Genomic DNA, 6,119 nt, shown 5'->3' with positions numbered 1-6,119 from the left:
CCAACTATGCTCTTATGACTACCATCATGGCTATAGAAGAGCCAGTGTACTTCGAAGACACATTCGAAGACACAGTAGACTAGCTAGAATGGCAAATTGCTATGAATGAAGAAATGGATGCTTTGTATAAGAATAATACTTGGGAATTATGCGACCTTTCACTAGGAAAGAAGGCCATAGCAAACAAATGGGTATACAAAGTGAAGTACAATCCAGATGGAAGTATTCAGAGATACAAAGCCAGACTAGTTGCAAAAGGATTTGCACAACAATATGGTCAGGACTATGATGAGACTTATGCTCTAGTAGCAAAGATGGATTCCATACGGTTCTTGGTATCACTAGCGACACTCAACAGATGGAATGTGTATCAACTCGATGTCAAGAATGCATTTCTTAATGGTTACCTAGACGAGGAAGTCTACATGCAACAACCAGCAAGTTATGTTGAACCACGAAAGGAGAATAAGGTTTGCCATCTCACAAAAAGTCTCTATGGCTTAAAACAAGCACCCAAAAGTTAGTACAATAGAATTGACAAGTATTTTGCTGATCTGAGATACATGAAGTCCAATGCAGATCATACTCTCTACTACAAAGTTCAAGGGGAAGACATTACTATTGCACTTTTGTACGTAGATAATCTGATTGTGACAACAAGCAAGAATAGCTTCATCAGAAAACTGAAACAAGACTTATCTGCAAAGTTTGACATGAAAGATCTTGGACTTATGCACTATTGTCTTGGAATTGAGTTCTGGAGAGATTCAGATAGCACATTCATGAGTCAGCTCAAGTATGTTGATAGTCTCCTAAAGAAGTTTCATATGGCAAATTGCAAGATTGCAGCCACTCCCATGGAATAGATTTTGAAACTTACCAAAGATTCAGAAAAGGCTACAGTTAATGAAGATACTACAGGCAGCTCATTGGATCTCTTATATATCTGACAATCACATGGCCAGATATTTGTTATGCAGTAAGCTCACTAGCACAGTTTATGGCAAATCCAAAACAGTCTCAGTGGAATGCAGCCAAAAGAGTCTTGAGATACATTAGAGGTACAAGACAATTTGGGATAGAATACAGAGGAAGTCATCCACGGTTGCATGGATACTGTGACAGTGACTATGCCTAAGATCATGAGACCAGGAGATCAACACAGGGATATGCATTTTTCCTTGGTCAAGGTGCTATATCATGGTTGTCAAACAAACAGCCAACTGTTTCTTTGTCTTCGACTGAAGCAGAATATAGAGCACTCACTACAGGTGCATGTGAAGCTATATGGCTCAGAAGACTATTGTCAGAAACATATTACTTTGATGAGTCTAAGGCAACAACAATATACTATGATAATCAATTGGCTCAAGCATTGGCCAAAAATCCAGTATATCACTCCAGGACAAAGCACATTGATGTCAGAGAGCACTTCATCAGAGAAAGAGTGTTACTTAGTGACATCACACTACAGCATTGTGATAACAAAGAAAATGTTGCAAACATCTTTACCAAACCACTCGGTAAAGAGCTATTTGAGAAACACCAATTAGCTCTTGGTTTGATGCAGAGGAAGGACATTCCCATTAAAGGAGTGTGATGGAATGTAATGCTTAGTTCTTCTTTGATTCCCCAAAATCATCATCTTGAGGGAAGGCCTACTTCATGATGTTGATCTTGAGGGAAGGTGTTGAGAGTTCACGCTCAACATCATGTGATCATGTGTGCATAGCACCATCACGTGATCATATGTGCATAGCACTAACCTTATAGAGTGCTATAAAGGAAAGAGTTAGATCCCCTAACCCTAACCCTAAAGGGGTTTGTATATATTCTATTTTTTCAACTAAATCTAGTGTACAGTTAGTCATTTGTGGTGTGCTCTCTAGCTGTGCCCTCTCTCCTCATCTCCACTCTTCTCCTCTCCCCTCTTCATATTTTGTCATGGCTACCCATTGTACATTACATAGGGGAGTGCTTGGCTGTGTTGTCTTACTAGTATTAGCTTTGTTTTGTTGATATTAATAGCTAGCTCACTTTTTCTTCCCAAGGGTTACTAGTGTAACTAATTAAACAAGGAGGGGTTTAAATTTTATACCGAGAGTGTTCATAATAAAATTATATTATTTTATAGAGTATAAATATTGTATGCGAAAAGATAATAGAAGCAGAGGGTTTGAGTAGAACAACGATTACGTAATATTTTAGTGAAAAATGAGATAGGGGAGGGGGGGATAAGTTGGGAAGAATGGTAGGCATTAGGTGGTTGGAGAAGTTAGGGAAAGCGGTTAGGGATATTAAGTAGGTCTATATGTATAGGATTTAGGGAATTAGGGGGGCCATATAACAACAAGAAAGAAAATCAATAAATATATATATACATACAATGAAAAGTATTACTAAATGTAAACCATTTAGAAGGCAACATTTAGAAGGCCTGTAAGATGATGAGGTGGCATATCGTCATTACTAGGGGAAACTATTTATATAAATAAATATATTACCAATAATTACAAAGAAATTTTAATGTATAAATGTTCATTACAGGGTCAGCAGAATTAGAATGGATTCTGAATCATTAGTCTATAATAAAAATAAATTGAAAAGGAGGGGGGGACTTTTACAGTGGATTCTAAAAAGTATAACCTTTGGTGAGGGGTATTTAAGGTTGACTCTGTGAATAATTAATGTGAAAGTGAGGATAAATTAACATAAGAATTCCCATAAACCTAACTAAGAGAATCTTAAAGCTTATAACCATGACATTAATGTCCATAAGAAAACCATACCACTAATGCTTTTGGACATAAAATGATGTCAATAGATCCCAATGGAAAAAAAAGGAGTCGGGAAAGAAGAAAAAAAATAAGAATTTATGACTATGTAATTAAAAGAAAATAATGGGGAGGGCGAATTTCCAATACAGAGTTTAAAAATAAGGGGGGGGGAACACAACAAGAGAAGCAATATGGGGTAGGGGATTTAGGAAATTTTGACCGTGTGTGTGTGTGTGTGTGTGTGTGTGTGTGTGTGTGTGTGTGTGTGTGTGTGTGTGTGTGTGTGTGTGTGTGTGTGTGTGTGTGTGTGTGTGTGTGTGTGTGTGTGTGTGTGTCCTAGCAAACAATCTAGCCTATTCACTGTGGACCAATTTCTATATCAAACAAAATGTTTACGTAAATCCTCTGCACCCATATGTAATTTCCCTTTTAAATCACAAGTGGGAGTGCTCCATTACTATTTAGCTCCTTCTGACAAAGTGGCAAAGCGGGAGTCAACTTAAATACTCACATTCTTATAAGTAAATTGTAAAAAATACAAAAAGAGTCAAGACTAGTCTCCAACAAATAGTTCATTTTTATTTTATAGTAATTGTAGATAATCTACCATAGAATAATCCTCGATGTTGCAAACACCATATCTTTAATCCATCAAATCACACCAAATATTTTTCAATGCAAATCCGATAGAGAGGTATGCTGACTCACCTAGTGCCATCACACCACAATGAAAGTTAGAACATTTCATTTATGTTATGGAAGCTAGGCATTGAAGCCGACACACAATTGTTTTCCATGACACCCTATCTAGATTAGCATTAATCAAATCTTGGCATTCTAATATTCCAAAGATAATTAAAGGTTGGCATGTATAAAGAGTTTATGTTAATCTCAAGTTCAAGAAAAGAAGTGAAGTAATACTTTCAAAAAAGCACTTGTTACCATCCTCCAAAAATAGTAAGGGGGCACTTAGGGGAAAAATGCCGGTGCCTCATAAAAGTGACAAATCTACTTTGTGCTAGAGGAGACCGTAAATAGCATCAGGAAACCCTTATGGGAAACATTTATATCCATGGCCTCTTTTGAAAACTTTTCCTACCTAAGAGACATAAATAACCATGGCAACTTAAGAAACATATCTATCCATGGCAACTTGGCCTACTTAAGAGACAGCCATGGGAAACATAGATATCCAAGAAAACCTATCCCACTTAAGAAGTATTGGAATGACTTCTAATGACTTTAGAAATAATGAATTTAAAATTATTAAAGGGAGAGTTTAAATCAAATGTTACGATTAGTAAAGGGAAAGCTTAAGATTATCCTACTCAAACTACATCAAAAACCTAAGAAATGGGTCTATTCCAATATTTTTGTCATGCCACTCAAGCATTCTAGGCTTCTTTTCTGCATTCATACCAGATAGACTCGACAAGAGATGCCGGAGACCAAGAGGATAAGGGATAGCTCAACATTTATCTTCATTACCCAAAGATGCTGAAGTGAAAACGTTTTGCATGTAAGAGAAAGTAGAATAAGGAAAGCATAATCTTCTGTGGTAGAGTATTGAGCCATCTTTTATGGTAGAGTAAACACACTCTGGCTCAGAGGGACACCTTGAATATCAACACATCTTCTGTGGTAGAATCTCAAGCCACACCCCTCCTTGTTCTTTATGTGATGTAGCCCTCCTCAACCACAATTTGCTCTTTGATTTTTGTGTGTGGTGAATAGGCAAGATTCCTAAGACAAGTTGGGAGGGAAACAAAGGGCAACGTGGCCACTTAATTTGCCACCTCCAAATACCAATCCTCCACATTCTCCATTAAAGTCCACCTAGGCGTACTCTCCATAAGGTCCCTTGGTTGGCTTATGGTGGCCTATTCGCCCCAAGTCCCTATTGACAAAATCCATTGCATGTATGATCATTATACACATGCTCCATCTCAATCTAAAACATAATTAAAAATCTCCTCCTCTACTACCTTAGGGTTGGGAAAATTAACAACAACCCCCTTAACATTATACTCAGTAGTCCATATAGTCCATAGTGGTCCCTGATAGTAACATATTTAGTCATAGTAGGGTTATTCATAATGTTCATGGAAAGGCTGCACCACATGACCCCTAATGATGGCATTTCATCCCAAGAGTTTAGGCCCTATATGGTCCCTTCGTGATAGAGGTAAAAGCCAATAATGGGAGGGCAATGAATACAAGGATATACCCAAAGAATAAAAGGATCCCTCAAGGGGAGAGTGTGTGTTCAACCTTCTCTATTCATTATATGACATATCTTACTCAAACAATATTAAAGAATTCAAGAAACCCTTTTAATATCAAATCAGAGAGCCCTTAACTAGTAATATCAAAAATATACTATACCAATTCAAGTAATCACACCCATTTTTTGCAATATTCCAAAGTCAAATGTATTCCAAGTTTTATGACTTCCATCAAAATAAACTCCACAAGTATTTGAAGATATGCATAACATTGCTATCATTTCTCTAGCCTAAGTTTTGGTGGTACAAACCAACTTCATATTGTAGAAAAGGATATATACTCTGCTCCAGATCTCTCATATGCAATTCATCCCATTCAAATCTATCATATTGTCAAATGGGAGAATTTTAGCAATAAAAAGACATATGTCTGTCCAAAACTGTAGATTAGTGACCATAATTAGGTATTGTGTGTAGCAAGTCCATATGAAAATGGCTCCCTTTTCAAAATTATGGGTGATGCCAAAAAGCTATGTGTAAAATAACAGCAAATACTATAGGGAATAGAAACTTGTTCATTCATCCCACCAATGCTAGTTCATGCTCTAGTGTAATATTCAAACATAACCATCTGCAAATCTGGCTAAGAAGCATGCCAACTCACCTGCATCCATCCACACCAAGAATCAATCAGAACTAGAACCTTTTAATGTGGGGCTACAGGCTTTTATGTAGCACACAATTGTTATTCATGTCACTTATCTCGACTTACAGAAGTAAAAAATTTTGGCAATTAAATGCTCAAAAATAAAAAATTGTTAATTGATGTATATTGCTTTCCTTTACGTTAAATTATATTCCACCTTAAATCATAGAAAATAAGTATCTTTGAAACAATCAAAAATATATCTAATCTAGGGTCCTTGGGAGGGCCCTTTGGAGAAAATAAAAAAGTCTCTCATCCATTATGATCTTGATCCTACCGACATCTGTTAGTATTTATGCCACACAATATATTGAACTCCAATAAGTTTATTTTCCATCTAGTGGGGTGTGGTAATATCTTCCCAAGGATCCAATGGTGGCATATAAAAACATAAGTTTTCCTAGAGAAATT

This window comes from Dipteris shenzhenensis, chromosome 18 (genome assembly GCF_047967505.1).
Source record: "Dipteris shenzhenensis isolate YYH24624 ecotype China chromosome 18, Dip_SZ_1.0, whole genome shotgun sequence".
In the NCBI taxonomy this organism is placed as follows: Eukaryota; Viridiplantae; Streptophyta; class Polypodiopsida; order Gleicheniales; family Dipteridaceae; genus Dipteris; species Dipteris shenzhenensis.
The sequence above is the reverse complement of the archived record's forward strand: the minus strand, read 5'-3'. Positions refer to the sequence as shown.